Genomic DNA, 17,043 nt, shown 5'->3' with positions numbered 1-17,043 from the left:
ACAGAATTTTTATTTGACCTGACTCCTTCTTAAACTTCCCCAGAACATGGACTTTCAAACATTCCTTACTGGGGTTCTCATATAGATCCTTGTTTGTGCAAGTTGTTAAGGGTAATACCATGTCTCTGAATTCCCACTGGTCATGATTTTTGGGAACTAGTTGTTTTTGGAAACTTATAAGGCTAACTTATAAGGCAATCTCACTCTCAACTCTTGCAAATATTTCAGTCTGCGTACCACAACTTTACACAAAGCAGGAAAACTGTTTGGAACTTGATGTCCACATTGACATACTCAACTAGCAAGTAACAATTTCTTCTGTCATAGTTACTGAACAACTAGAGAGATTTCTAGACCCTTCCAAAAATCAGTGGCCATTTGCCAAGACAAATAATTAGATAGGATCTGAAATCAAAAAGGTAGAATGGCAACCGCTGGTAATTCATAAACCATCCTTTTCTCCTTAGGCATTTTTAATCTTCAATTTTGTTTGAATGTTATTTAACCTAAGGATAAAGGAGGAGGAAAGAAGAGCAACCAGGATAGATTACTATGTCACTGTGACTCAGTTAAGATCTTTCCAACAAAGAAATTATTCAATTGAAAGACTAACAATGCCACAGTACATTTTAAATCTGGGAATTTGCTACAATTCTGGTTTCTACCTGGGCAATGTGACCTGAGACCCTGTAACTCATGTGAGTTTTGCAGCTACTTAACAGGAACCAATTAATAATCTTCCCATTAATCCTATATTAGCCCAAGGTGAATTTTTAAATTTGAGAATCTTAAACTGCATTGAAAAAATATGTGTTTTCGACAAAGAAAAAAAATCTTGGTTTCTGAATGTGCAGAAAGCTTAGCCTAACAAGTTACTCTGAAATAATACTCATGTACATAAGGTTAGCTTTATCATGCTCCAAGGCATTCTGTTCCTTTCAAAGAGTTTTTATCATCTAATTTATTTTATTTTATTTATTCTGAATTTAGCAAACACCTCCCCAAAAAGGAAATTTCCACTTACAGAGCAGAATAGAAATGAAAAGATATGTGAAAACAGATATCTCTATTTCTCACAGTTGGCTTTTTAAAACATACTATAAATTCATTGTCATTTTCAAAAGCTGTACTGCTTGGCTATTTCTTTCTGAAGTTCTTGGTTTTTTTCAATGCATTTTTTGAAAATGCTTCAATGTTCCTATTTTCTTTCCTTTAATTTTGGCAATCTTATTATTAGCTTCTCTCCTTCCCAAATTCTAAGACACACACACACACACACACACACACACACACACACACACACACACCTTGTAACAAACACATTCCAGTCCAAAAAACCTGTTTAGTTGCCATGTCAAAAAATGAATGTTTAATTCTGCCCCCTTGAGTTTATTCTCTCAAGAAATGACAGAATACTTCCACATTACCAGTACTCTGCACTGATCAGAATTCTTAGGCCTTTTAAAATTGTCTTCATAGTACAGTTAATACTATAATATTCTCCTGGTTCTGCTCACTTCATTCTGCATCAGTTCATACACATCTTCCCAGGTTTCTCTAAAAACATTCTTTTATTATTTCTTATAATACAATGATATTCCATTAAATTTATATGCCATAATTTGTTCACCTATTTCCCAATTGATAGGTCCTTACTAAGTTTCCAATTCTTTGTTTTTATCCATGTTTACATTTCAAAGTTTCTACTCAGCTTTAGTCTTTTCATCAGGAATGCTTGGAAATGCTCTGCTTTATTAAAAATCCATCTTCCTCCTATCAAGTTATATTAAATTTTTCTGGCCCAAAGAATTGCTGGTTATAAGCGTTTATCTTTTGCTTTAAAGCTACTGTGCTCCAAGTTTTCTTTTATTTAGAGATAGATGTCAAAACTTGCATATTACTGATTAAGGTCCTTAAATTCTTTCTTTTATATGTTTGTGTATTGTTATGGCCAGAAAGCTCTAAATACTGGCTATAAGTGATTTCATTTTGGATATTTTCTTATAAGAATGAATTCTTCTGATTCTAATTAGTCTAAACAGTTTTAATTTATGATTTCTTGAAATATCATATCAAGGCTATGTTTTTAGTCATAGATTTTCTTCTTGAAAAATATTTTCTCCTTGACTGGTTTTCCAAGTCAGTTAATTTTTATGTGATATTCTTCTATTTTTTTTTTTTAGTCCTTTGACTTTCTTTTAATATTCCTCATTGTTTAATGGATTCACTAGTTTCTATTTAATCCATTTTCAAGAAGTCTATTACTTGGGTGAGGTTTTGTACCTGTTGTGTATTAAATTATTACTTTTTCTTTCCAATCTTTCTTCTAGAGCTCCCATTTCATTTATAATTTTATTTTGACTTTTGCTTCCTTTTTTCAAGGAATTCTAACCGATCTCATAGCTATGTTTTTGTTTTGGGTTTTGATTGTAGATGTTGTAAAATTATGCTCTTTTTCTGGATTTGTGCTGCGGGCATCCCTGGCTCCATAATATTTCTCCATTACTGGTATCTTCTTTGTTTACTCATTTTTCCAGACATTTCCTGAACTGAGATGCTATGTTCGGACCCAGCCTTTCACACTTCTAGATGAAATACTGGCACTTTATTTGGTTCTAATCTGTATTCTTTGGGGTCCTGCTGCTGCTTTCTACAGATACTGAGAGTTCTATTTTTTAAGAAGCACAGCAGCACCTCCTGTCAACAAAGGCACACTTTCTGCTTCCTAATCACTCTGATCTAGGGTGCGGTCTGATCAATGCCTCACAGGTTTCTCCCTCCAGTCTGGAATCTGAGAGGTCTTGCTGCAGGCTAGTTTTTGGCTGAAACTCCAGCAGAAAGATTTTAGCCCCAGCCCTTATCAGCTACATAAAAGATTCCATGGACTTAGTGATAAAACTTTGGACTCCCCTTGAATACTTTGTTGCAAACCCTACACCTTACTGAGGCATCAGAGGAACAGAGCTGTAGGTTCCCCCCGGTCTGAACTGTTGTATTCAGCCACAACTTTAAGACTCTGCACTTGATCTGAAATGCCAGTGAGAGTCACAGTAACTTAGAAGTTCTGCTCTATATTCCATGTCCCATACACAATAAACACCTTGCAAGCTTGAGCTTTTGTTCAGTCATGTCTGACTCTTCATGATCCCATTTGTTGTTGTTTTGGCAAAGATACTGGAGTTTTTGTCATTTCCTTCTTCAGCTCATTTGACAATTTTGGAAACTGAGGCAAACAGGATTAAATGACATGCTTAGGGTCATGCAGCTAGTAAGTGCCTGAAGCACTAAGTGCCCCAAGCTTGAGTACACAATTACAAACTTGCCATACTGAAAGGTAGCTGGTTCAGAGCTGTAGTAATATTCTGGGTAGCCCTCCTTAAAAGCCCCACAGGCTGTCAGCTATCTCCTTTGCTAACTGAAGCTGGAAAAGGACCTCCTATGACTTCTCTTTAGATTTCCCTTTCATTTTAGCAGTCTTCCTTGATCTTTATTAGAACAGCCGTGAGAGAGAGCTGGTTGGGCTGAATTTACTGCTCGCTCTTACTACACTGTTTTTGTCCATATCATTTTAAAATCCAAACCAATGTCATTAAGTCCACAAGAGACTGGGTACGAGCCAAACCAATAAGTATGACATTGTTTGACTATTTTAAATGTATCTAACACAAGAAATCAACTCTAAAGATACCAGGCAGACAAAAGCGTGGTGGGTCGCTTTCCCTGAATTCTCATCCTTGTGAATTTTAACCAGGGAATGCGGTAAAGGAAATATTTTCAAACCACACAAGTCTATGTAATCCAACACTAAAATGCCAATAGCAAACGCGCACGTCTTAAGTTCTCTTGCATCATGTTTTAAAAACAGATGTAGTAGCATCCAATCCAGCCAAAAGGGACTACCCATAGGGACACACCCACAAGTACGCATGTCACTCTGGAGCACACCAAAGCACCCTTGAGAAGGAAGAAAAAAGGAGCAAAGAACGTCTACTCAGAGCAGTTAGTATAAGGAAGGCTCTTTGGGCTTTGGTCAAAATGATTGTGTAATTATTGCCATCCTCATACAAAGACAAGTGAAAACATGTGCAGAAGAAGGAAAGGAAGATCAGAACCAAAATACTGAGCAAACAGCTTCCCAGAGCACCCAAATGGATGATCAGAAGTAACTGTCCTCCATCTGAGCAAACATCCATCTACTGCAAGTGTCTCCCACCAACTATGACACCATCTTCCGGTATAAGAGCTTCCTTTGGACAAGTCTTTGTGTTCTCAGTTCTCACTTGGGCTTCTTCTCTAAAAAAATTCATGGTGACGATTCTGGCCATGCAACATCTCTTCTATCTTTCCAATACTAATTCTCTAAACTAAAGCACTATCCCATGAATCTACTAGGCAAAGGATCACAAGAGATTTTGAACCAGAAGGATTTTTAAAGGTCATAGATTCCTATCCTACAATAGGGAAAATTAACACCCCAAGAACCAAGTTGACTTGTACAAAGTCACATAACCAATTCAAAGCAGACAGGAATCAATCCAAGGTTCTCTGATTTAAAGTTCAATGACCTTTACACAATATCACAAAACTCATCTGTCTTAGAGCAAATGATCTAGGGGTTCTTCTTGGATATCTAATGTTCCATTTTACACCAGCAAAAACAAAGAAAACATATAAGATGGAGCTGCAAAATGTGATGGATAGAGGATATTTTCAAGTCAGTTTTCAAATAAATTATCCCATAACTGAAATCATATTTACTCCCAAAGTAATACCCAAACTTCAACTACTCTCCTTGGGCAGCTGAATACCTCAGCACTCTAACCCTAACTTCCTAGCTCTATTTCTAACAGTTCTAGTCTAGACCTGTAGCAGATCTTGGCTGATGACAGCCAAAGCCACAGCCAGGAAGATTTTTTGGAGACTGAAGGTCTCTTAGCCAACACCCTCAAATCAGATTTCTTTCAACAGAGGCCCAATTCCATTTGGGAAACATGTCCAGCATGGAGAGCAGTAGCACAATACTACACCCACTCTAGCCTTGGGGGGAAAAGGTGAGGCTTAAGCAACTATGGGAGATATTAGTTGGCAGAATAATCAAAAATAACACTTAATTATATAATCACCGGGAGGTGGCATGAGCTGGTGCAATAATTACCCACCAGATGTATTTAAGGGTTTACTTGAAAAAAAGTGTGGTTATGACAGAAAAGCCAACAGGTATGGGATTACAGACAATTTTTTAAAATGCAAGGTAGGGATGGGAGGACCTGAATGTTATTATAAAGACTTACTTCCAAGAATCTGTCATCTGGGCACAGTCAATTAATCAACAGTCATTTGCCAAATATTTACTATTTGTCAGATTCTATGCTTAGAAATAGGGATATAAAGACAGGCAAAACCAGTCCCTGCCCTCAAGAAGTTCACATTTTAAAGGCAAAAAGAATATGCAAATAGCTATGTTAGTACAAGATATAGATAGTATGAATGGGGAGGTAGTCGATCCCTAAAGTCTTAGTAAGACTAATATCATATTTAGTATAGAACTTTATAATTGATAAATATCTTTTATATAGATCATTATATTTAATAACCCATTTTAGAGCACTTCAGAATTCACAAAGTACTTTTCTCATGACAACAATACTAAGTAGGCAGGGCAAAGATTCTCATCTCCACTTTGCAAACGAAGAAAATGGGATCCAGAGAGATGGGTCTTGGTCACATATCTACCAAGTTTGAAGGGAAGTCTCCAACCCAGTTTTTTTGGCTACAAGCTCAGAGCTCATTCTACTAACCCAAGCGCTGCTTAGAACAAACAAACCTGTGAGGCAAGTGAAATAGGGATAATATCCCCATTGAGTGAATTGAGGCTCAGGAAATTAAACAATGCCTTGGCTAAGGTCATCCAGTTAGGAAATAGCCAAACTATGTCATCTCACATTAGGGGTCATATGACTGATACCTATCAGAAACATTGGAGAAGGAATTTCTGCATAGAGATGGATTACATGATTTCTAAAACCCCTTCCAGCTCATGCATTCTCTGCTTTGTGATCTGGCCTGAACCTACAGAATTTACTGGTATAAAGCTCTCCAAGTATTAACAGTTTCTTCCCATATGCAGACAGGCAATTCATCTCAGAGAACTGATAAATTAAATAGTATGCTTTTGGTCACAAAGGTTTTATGAGTCAGAGGTAAGACCTGAACCCAATTCTTGCAATTATAAAGCTGATCCTTGCTGTATTATTCTCTCTTTCTTTATTATTCACTATATTAAAAACTTAACATTCATATGGAAAACCTTGACTAATTCCTTGAATACTGTAAGTATTTTTCTGTTTAGATAAAAGAGGTCTTAAAGGCTTTCTCAGGAAAGCAGATGTCTCAGCTAATTCCAAACTGCAAAGGATCTGTCTGAGATTGTGTCTGCCATTCAGGGGCCATATTTCAGAAGATCAACACTAGTACTTTGGTCACCAGATGTTGAAAGTTTTGAGGTCAATACAATTTATAATGAAGAATTTGCAATCTGATTTTCAAGTATTAATAATCTTAGAATTTCCACAAAGATGCTCCCAATTTCAGGTAACTCTTAGAACTTAAAAGCCCCTACCCACATCTTATTCCTTTCCTTTCCCTCTATCCCACCTTTTACTCTCCAAAAGACTCTAACAGCCTTGAGCAGCTTTCAGACAAAACAAATACCTTCCATCACCACGTTAGCACCTTTTTGAAGTGCTAATGACAACTAACACCTCAGAATTCACACCCACTCAAATTTTTAGGCAGGCAAAAATAAACGTTTATTATCATAATAATTATTATTATTGTTAATAATATCTAATGTTAGAGTAGTATTTGGTTAAAAAGGTTTTCATGTAAATTATCTCATTTCATGATCACAAATGCTTTCTAAGGTAGTTATTATCATTCTCACTTCATAAGAGAGAAAAAGGCCATATTATCAGCAACTGAGAGAACCAATTTTATATTGGAGTTCAAAAAATCAACTTCACAAAGACAAGATGGAAGAGCTAGCTAGATGACAGTTCAATTGTAAATGATCTGAGTAATTTAGTAGATAAAAAGTTTAACATGACTCAATAGTATGATGTGGCATCTAATAAAACTCCAAGGCTTTTTAGGCCACTCAAAGAGTGGATCTGTACACAAACCTACTTTACCTTGCCCTGCTCAGATGATCAATGTTCAATTGTCATCATTACATTTTAAATTAGTCATTGCTATATGCTGGAAAACATCCAGAAGAGGACAACGACAGTGGAGATCTTTGTAGACTGGCTGAAGTCACTATGTAAATTAAACTTGGAAAAGAGAAGGTTTATGGGGACATGATTGCTAAATTTAAGTATTTAAAAAATAGCACTATACTACTGGGCTTATATCCCAAAGAAATACTAAAGAGGGGAAAGGGACCTGTATGTGCCAAAATGTTTGTGGCAGCTCTTTTTGTTGTAGCTAGAAACTGGAAGTTGAATGGATGTCCATCAATTGGAGAATGGTTGGGTAAATTATGGTATGTGACTGTTATGGAATATTATTGTTCTGTAAGAAATGACCAGCAGGAGGAACACAGAGAGGCTTGGAAAGACTTACATCAACTGATGCTGAGTGAAATGAGCAGGACCAGGAGATCACTATACACTTCAACAACAACACTGTATGAGGATGTATTCTGATGGAAATGGAAATCTTCAACATAAAGAAGATCCAACTCACTTCCAGTTGATCAATGATGGACAGAAACAACTACACCCAGAGAAGGAACACTGGGAAGTGAATGTAAACTGTTAGAACTACTGTCTTTCTACCCAGGTTACTTATACCTTCAGAAGCTAATTCTTACCGTGCAACAAGAAAATTGGATTTACACACATATATTGTATCTAGGTTATACTGTAACACATTTAATATGTATGGGATTGCCTGTCATCTAGGGGAAGGAGTAGAGGGAGGGAGGGGAAAATTTGGAAAAATGAATACAAGGGATAATGTTGTAAAAAAAAAAAAATTACTCATGCATATGTACTGTCAAAAAATTATAATTATAAAATTAATTTTAAAAATTAAATTAAATTAAAATAGCACTAAAGATGAGAAATTAAACCTATTCTGCTAGTCCTAGAAATCCTAGAAGTCAGAACTAGGAAAATGAATGGAAATTTTGCAAATAAATTTAAGTATAGAGTAAGAAAAACACTAATAATTTGAGTTATCCAAAGATGGAACAGACAGCACTGAAAGGGAAACAAAAGCCATTTGACCATTTGTAGGATATGACCAGGAACAGAGTCTTGTGCACTATGGATTAGACAAGATAGCCACTGAAGCCCTTTCCAAATCTGTTTTCTGGCCATCTAGCTTTTGCAAATCCAGATTCATTTGCAAATCAAGATATCACCCTCCCTGATATTATTAGTCCTCTTTGAGAACAAAGAGCAAACAACAATCTATAAATAGTAGTAGCAACTACACAGGCCAACTCCAATTAAATAATGCTCCTCCCTCCCTTCTTTCCTTCCTTCCTTCCTTCCTTCCTTCCTTCCTTCCTTCCTTCCTTCCTTCCTTCCTTCCTTCCTTCCTTCCTTCCTTCCTTCCTTCCTTCCTTCCTTCCTTCCTTCCTTCCTTCCTTCCTTCCTTCCTTCCTTCCTTCCTTCCTTCCTTCCTTCCTTCCTTCCTTCCTTCCTTCCTTCCTTCCTTCCTTCCTTCCTTCCTTCTTCCCTCCCTCCCATCCTTCCTTTTCTCTCTCTCTCTCTCTCTCTCTCTCTCTCTCTCTCTCTCTCTCTCTCTCTCTCTCTCTCTCTCTCTCTCTCTCTCTCTCTCTCTCTCTCTTCTTCTCCCTTTCTCCTCCACTCTCTCTGTTCCCATGGGAAATCCTACTCTAATATGTGGGCACTTTATCCAAAAGAATATAAATTTTGATCACTGAAACTTCACAAAATACCTTGAAGTTTGGGAGCTAGATTTTTTTTTCTTCCTTATTTATTTATTCTACCATTTAAAAAAACCCCTTTCATCCCATGTATTTTCATTTAGGATTTCTTAAAATAGAATTCTGGAAAACCAGACTTTGATAAAGCCCAATGGAATTCAAAGAGAGCTATTTGACCAGGCCTTAAAACCAAATCATTCTGGCTCTCACTGATAAGACCCAGGCCTAAATCTAAGTTGGTAATTGTTTGGGTTTTAATGGCTCAGAATGAGTATAAATAGCAGTAGTTTCTGTTCAGGCCAGAAACCCCGAGTGTCTTCCCCTTCAAGTTAGATTTTTTTTTCCCTGAGTGGGCAAAATAGACTATCTTTTGCTTCATTTCCTACCTAGTCTTACATCATTAAATCACTGAATGGATGTTGCCTCAGATAAACTAACACCTGGGAAAGACCTTAGCTTAAAAAGGCCAAATTTCGCACTACATCCAGGGCCATCTCCACTCTGATCTATATCTTGCCCCTGGACTCAGATGACTCTGGAGCAGAAAGTAAGGCTGTTGATTTTGCACAGCCCTGCCTCACTTAAATCCAATTCATTTGCTAGTCAAGACATCACTCTCCTGATGCCATTGGTTCTTTCTGAGGATGAAGGATGAACAACAATATAGTTCCAGAAAATACTATCATCCCAGGCATTCCATTTACTTTTATATAGCTGTAATTCAAAGAAAATTTTTTATTAAGTCAATGTATAAATGTGACCCTCTTCAACTTTCCTCCAATGTTCTTAGTTCTACCCTTTTGGAAAGGCAGACCAAGTATAATTCCTCCTTTCACTAAAGAGGTCTTCAAAAAATTGAAGACCACCAACATTCTTCCCTACACTAGGTTTTATGTCTCTAGGTTACACAAAATGGAATTCCTTCCATTGATCATCACATGACATGATCTCAATGTTCTTCCCCATGTTCACCTTCCAGCTTAATGAACATCTTTTCTAAAACACCTAGAATTAAACTCAATACTCTAATGTGGTCTAATGAGGTCAGAATTAAGCAGATCTATCATTCCTCATTTCTGGACAGAATGCCTCTCAATGCAAACTAATGTTCTATTGACTTTTTTGACCTTTTAACCTTTTTTCATACTACTGACAAATATCACACTATTAAAATACTTATCTTTTTCAGAGTTCCATTATTCCATGCTCCCTCCATCTTGGGGATATATAAGTGACATATAAGTGGCACAGTAAACAGAGTGTTAGACTTAGAATATAGAAGACAAGTTCAAATCTTACTCAGATAATTACTACTTGTGTTACCCTAGGCAAATCACTTCATCCAGTGATCATCTATAAAAGGGAGAATAAGAATAGTACCTACCTTATAGCAAGGTGAAGATCAAGTAGGATAAGATATGTAAGGCATTTTGCAAATGTTATACACTATATAAATACTAGCTATATTAATTGTTTAATTAAACTTAACCTTAGCCTTAGTCCTAACCCTATCCCTAACCCTAACCTGTGATGCAATGGACAGAATGGCAGACCTAGAGTCAGGATAATTCATCTTCATGAGTTCAAATCTGGCCTCAAGTGCTTATTAGTTATGTGATCCTGGAAAAGTCAATCAACTATGTTTGTTTTATTTTTCTCATCTTTAAATGACAAATCACTCCAGTATCTCTGCCAAGAAAATTCCAAATAATGTCATGAAAAATAGAACCTGACTAAAAAACAATATTGTTAATGGGAAGTTGATTTTTAAGTCAGTATAAGATTTATCAATATTTATCAATATTAAAATTAATATCAAATTTAAAATTTAATTAGTTACAGACTATTGAAATCATTTTTAGTACTTATGTTGACATACAACTAGATTTTACCTTTTCTTCTTAGTTTTAAATCACCTGTAAATTTGAGAAATGTGCAATTTCTACATTTATCTGGGTCACTAATAAAAGTGTTAAATAGTTTAGTACTTATTATAACTCCACTGGACTATCCTCCTAGAAACCTTTCCATTTAAGGTCTAATCAAAAAAGTTAAAGACTACCCTTTAGATCTAACTAGTCATTCAATCCCCAAAACTGTACTACTAGTGAGCCCATCTTTCTTCAGCACCTAGATAGCTACATGGCACATTAAGCTGGTGTTCAAATCCAGCCTCGGACAAGTCATAAAATCTCTGTCTGCCTTAATTTCCTCAATTATAAGATAGGGATAATAGCATCTACCTTGGAGAATTATTATAAGGACAAAATGAGTTAATTTTGTAAAGTACTAAGCATAGTACCTAGCACATAGTAGGAACTTAACGAATGCTTATTCTTCCCTCACCTCCATCTTATTCACCAGAATAACACCAAAAAATTCATAAAATGCTTTGCTAATATGTTGATAAAATCACAAGGTAATAAATCCAAAAGTGAATTAACTAGTCCAACTTTCTTATATTACCACTGAGGAAACTGAGGCTTATGGAGGTTAAGTGTAGTCTATAACTACAGTGTGCCCTTTATCTACCACTCTAATAAATCTGTCAAAGAAGATAATAAAGTTAGTCTAACCTGTCTTGTTTTCAATAAAGCAATTCTGCAATTTTGTGGTCACTGTCCTTCCATTCTTCTGCAGAACTGAGGAACCATTTCTTTAATTAAATCAGTCTAGAAGTTTGCCATGAATTGAAGCCTAGTTTAAAGGCCCAAAGTCTAAAGATTGCATTCTCTCTTTTTGTCCCCCCAAAACCAAGGCATTTTTGAGGCAGTAATAGTTCTGTCTTCTTTCCATCAGCTGCTAGCTTCCTTCCATCTGCCCCAAACAACCTATGGATTCTCTCTTTATGGCTTTTCCAAACACCCCTTTTTGACATCTGTATTCCTTGACAGGCTTTGCTCCTTCTGAATAGATCTCCTGACACTACTCCAACAAGGTCATCCCATACTTTGTATTATTCCATTTACCTTCCTTGCTTCCTTCTTCTGAGCATGACTTTTAAAATTCTAAATTTGTGGTGAGTGCCCTGAGTATCTACATCACTGTCTTTGGACCTTCCTTCTTCCCTTTCTTACTTCTCTTTGTGTCTTCTTCAGAATTTCAACCCTCCTGAGCTGACTTCCCCTGGAGAATTTCTGTCCACTGGATCCTACCTAATCACTACAATGCCATAAAAGACTGAAACATGCTTTGCTGAAACCCAAGTAAAATAAATCCACAACATTCTCCTAGTCAAATCTGTAAATAAAGTTAGCCTGGTATGACAGAGTCATGTTGGCTCTTTGTGACCACCACTTCCTTTGCTAGATGTTCAGTAGCCATCCTTTTGAGAACACATGCATGGCCAGGGATGGAAGTAAGAATCATAGACTGAGAATGTGCAGACTCCAGTCTTTTTCCTTTTTTGAAAATTAAAACATCTATTTATCTCCAAACGTGTAGCATCCTTTGAGTTCTCCACAATTTGTCTTTTTTAAATAATATTGTATTTAATGTTCTTTGATCTTTTATACCACCTTTTTTTTCCCCAGTAGATCTTTCTTTCCTTTCTGACTAAGCAAACTATCTCTTGCTTTAAAAAAAAAAGAAATAAAATTTTAAAAGTAGCTCAGTTAAACCAAGTAACACATTAACAGTGACCATGAATATAATATCTAGTATTCCATTCCTATTTTTGGTGTTGTTCAGTTGTTTTAGTCATGTTTAATTTTTGTGAGCCTATGTGGGATTTTCTTGGCAAAGATATTATAGGGATATGCTCATTTTTCATAAGAGCTCATTTTACAGATGAGGAAACTGAGGCAAATAGGGTTAAGTGACTTGCCCAGGGTCACACAGCTAGTCTGAGATAAGATTTTAATTCAGGAAGATAAGACTCTAGGCCCAGAACTCTATCCACTATGCCATTGAACTGCCCAATTCCCTTCGTATGTACATTTACAAAAATGGCTGGCAGGTGCATTTTCTCAATTTTAGTACCAAACTTGATCATTATCAATGTATAACATTGTACATGTATACACACACACACACACACACACACACACACACACACACACACGACAAATGAGGACTGCAATGGATAGGGATAGATAGATAGATAGATAGATAGATAGATAGATAGATAGATAGATAGATATTTTCTTGGTTATACTTACTTCATTCTGTGTCCATTAATACTAGCCTACCCAGGCTCCTCTGAATTTCTCATAGACTTTGTTTCCTTCAAAATCACATTTCATTACATTCATGTAACACAATTTGTTTGGCCTTGCCCCAAGTAGATAGGTATTTGTTTTATTTACAATTCTTTGATACCATAAAAAGTGTCACTGTGAATATTTTGGTGCATAAGTGACCTTTCTTTCTATCTTTGACTTTCTGAGAGTATATGCCTAGTGATGAATTCTCCAGGTCAAAAAGTATGAAAAATTTAGTTTTTCTTTTGGAATGATTCCAGTTTTTTTTTTCATTACAACTCCACCAACATTGCCTCTTTCCATTTTTTTGTGATTTCTGCCAATTTGCTGAATGTGAGATGAAACTTCAGACTTATTTGTTGATTTACACTTGTATTATTATTAATGACTTGGAGCAATCTTCTGTAGGGTTTTTAACAGTTTGCAATTCTTCTTTTTAGTTCCACCATCTTTCAAAGATCACTGACAGTGTTTAAGCAATTGCATCTGTCAGTTCTGTCAGTATATGAGAATTTAATTCATCTGGGCCAATTACTTGAAATCATCAAGGGAAATCTCAGTGATCTCTTATTACCACCTTATTTATCTTGAGCATCAACTCCCTAATAACTGTATTTGTTCTTCCTTTTCTAGTTCAAAGATCATTCTCTTTGACAAGAAAACAGAAACAGACAAAAAACCTGAGCACTTCTGCTTTCTGTATTATCAATTATCACAGATGCAAAGACCCCAATGGCCCTTCTTTGATCCTTCTCTTTCCACCAATCTAAGTTTTAACCCCTTTTTGCTTTTGATAGCTTCTCTTATCAGCCTCAGCTCATTCTGATATTGAACAAGACTAATAATATTTGTACAGGTCTATGCTACATTCTTGAAAGATCTAAAGTCATTAACGGTGCATAATCTATAGAACTTTATAGATTATATGTCATTCTCTGAATAAAATTCATTTGGTAAGAAAACAAGAGAATAAGTCCTTCCAAGTGGCCTGTTATAGATTTTTTTTCTGTTTCTTGGGTGGATTATTAACCTTCACTCTTTTCTATGGGAATGTATAAGGAGAAAAGCAATGAAGTTGGCTGAGTCATATTCTTCCCTCCATTATCTTTGATGGAAAACAACAGGATAGATGCCAAGATCTGCCAATTCAGAACATCCAGGTTCTGGTGCTCCCTCTAGAGCCATATAAGCTCCTTTTCTCCTAATACTTAATGATCAAAAGAAATATAAATTATCTACAAAACAACTAGTTGTTTCAGTTTCTCCTAGAACCAGACTACAAAATGGCTATAGCTTGGCTAAGAATGTTGTCAATTGACATATATAACACACATTTTGAAATCTTATCCTATATACAGAGATAGAAACCATATTATAACCCTGGTTTGGAAATGAATTATGGCTCCTATTTTACAGCTTGCTTCCAAGCCCTGAAGTGGATGATACTAAGATATTTTATAAGCAATTAGTCAGTCTGAAAGCAAGGAGTAAGCCTGGGTAAGGAATAATAACTACAGCAAATCAAAGAAGTGAATGTATTCAAGGCTTTTCTAAATAAGTAAAACAAATTAAAATATTATTTGAACCTTCATGGGTAAGCAAGGTATAGTATATTCTTATACAGTAATGTTAGCCAAATAAAATAAAATTATCTCTGCACACTAGACTGGAACCCTGGATGGCTTTTCCAACATGCTAGCAAATGTAACTTTAACTAAAGTATCTTTCTCCAAATTTTAATCATCTGTTGTTATATTTCTCTGAAATAACAGATAGCAGTTAGAGAAGGCTTTAAGGTTTACAAAGTTTTTCACATGTTATCTCATCCAGTCTTCACAATAATCCTGAAGCCAGGAACTATCATCTTCACCATTTTTGCAGATGAGGAAATAGGCTGTATGAGGTTAAGTGATTTGCCAAGGATCACATAGCTAAAAATTATCTTAGGCAGGATTCAGACTCAAATCTATCTGAGTGCATAAGGCACAAGCCTAGCCTAGCATGTCACACTCTATGTCACCAATATGCCTCTGTAGATCACTGGTTTGTGACTTTGGGTTAACACTTAAATTGTTGAATGAGTTTACTCCAAAGATTCATAAAATGGAGGTAAAGGATTCATCTTAACGTCAAATACAGATTGAGATAGGTGACAAGACAACTTTTGGGGAAAGTGAAGGGGATGGGGGTAAGGGATGTCTGGAGCAGATAACAAAGGCCAGAATGGCTCCTAGTCAAAACAGCAGCAAGGATAATTGCTGGGGAAGCTGTCATCATCATCAATAATATCCCAAAGCAGAAGTCCACTAACCTGCAGCCTTGCAGAGAGGCCGTTTTATTCCAGGACAGAGAGAACAGTGGCTAGTGTTCTTCCAGCTGATGCTGGATGGCCACATTTCAGGGCTGCAAGAGTTGATTCTTCCACCTTGTCCACTTAGAGCTTCTGTAATATAGCCTCGGGGGTCATTCTGATTAATGACTTCCCTAAAATTTTATCTAATGAGTTTTTGTTTTCAAGAAAATAAAAATAAACTTTGTTATATGGGAATTTTATAATTTTTTGTTTTTTGAAAAGAACTTTGATGTTTCTCTTTCCAGATCTTTAGGAAGTGTAGCTACTTATGTGGAATAGTAAGAAGTAACTAGATTTGGAATCAGGCAGCTAAGATTTAACCCCCCTTCTCCCCAGCAGCTTATATGATCTTGAACAAGTCACAACCTCTCTGTCCTCAGTAATCCCACTTGAGAATGAAGGAGTTACTGAGGTACCCATCTCATACCTATCAGACTGGCTAAAATGATTTTTAAAAAAGGAAAATGATAAATGCTGGACAGCATGTAAGAAAACTGGGACACTAATGCACTGTAGGTAGAATTGTGAATTGATCAAATCATTGTAGCAAGCAATTTGGAGCTATGCTCAAGCTGTACATATCTTTTGATGCAATAATACCACTGCTTGGTCTGTATCCCAAAAAGATCAAAGGAAAAAGTAAAAGGGCCTACATGTACAGAATATTTATAGTAGTTTTTTTTGTGGTGATAAGGAATTGGGAATTAAGCTGATGTCCATCAAATGGGAAATGGTTGAACAAGTTATGATATATGATTACAATGGAATATTATTGTACTATTAAAAAAAATGATGAACAGGATGATTTCAAAAAACCTCATAAGACTTATATGAATTGATACAAAGTGAAGTAACCAGAACCAAAAGTAACATTGTACATAGTAATAGCAATATTGTAATGAAAATATTTAATTATTCTGATAAATATAATGATCTAAAACAATTCCCAAGTACTCATGATGAAAAATGTTATCCACTTCCAGAAAAAGAACTGATGTTGTCTGAATATAGACTGAAGCTCATTATTTTTCACTTTCTTTTGGTCAAGTCTCTTGCATAAAATGACTAATATAGAAATGTTTTACATGATCATAGATGTATAATCTATATACGCTTACTTACTGTCTCAGGGAGGGGGGGAGAAAAAGAGAGAGAGAGAGAGAGAGAGAGAGAGAGAGAGAGAGAGAGAGAGAGAGAGAGAGAGAGAGAGAGAGAGAGAAAGAGAGAGAGAGAGAGAAAGAAAGAGAGAGAGAGAGAGAGAGAGAGAGAGAGAGAGAGAGAGAGAGAGAATGTGGAACTGAAACATAAAACATTTTAAATGTTAAAAATTATTCTTTCTGTAAATGGGGGGGAATAAATTTTTTTTAAAAGAATGAGGGAGCTAAACTCAATCCTTAAGGTGTCTTCCAGTCCTAAGGTCTATAATTTTTATGTTCAATTAAGCATCACAGTGAGAAAAAAATTTACAAACCACTGCAATATATTAAAAGTTATGTTAAGCATTTTAATGTAAAAGTGGGTCTTCAGAA

At 35.9% G+C, this 17,043-nt stretch overlaps 1 protein-coding gene across 15 annotated transcripts in view; it reads right to left on the bottom strand.

Moving 5' to 3' along the window:
• The window catches only part of CSGALNACT1 (chondroitin sulfate N-acetylgalactosaminyltransferase 1), a 395,383-nt gene that overhangs the window by 200,439 nt on the left and 177,901 nt on the right, over positions 1 to 17,043 (bottom strand). The gene's annotated exons all lie outside the window — the stretch shown is intronic.

Source organism: Sminthopsis crassicaudata, chromosome 2 (genome assembly GCF_048593235.1).
Source record: "Sminthopsis crassicaudata isolate SCR6 chromosome 2, ASM4859323v1, whole genome shotgun sequence".
In the NCBI taxonomy this organism is placed as follows: domain Eukaryota; kingdom Metazoa; phylum Chordata; class Mammalia; order Dasyuromorphia; family Dasyuridae; genus Sminthopsis; species Sminthopsis crassicaudata.
The sequence above is the reverse complement of the archived record's forward strand: the minus strand, read 5'-3'. Positions and strand labels throughout refer to the sequence as shown.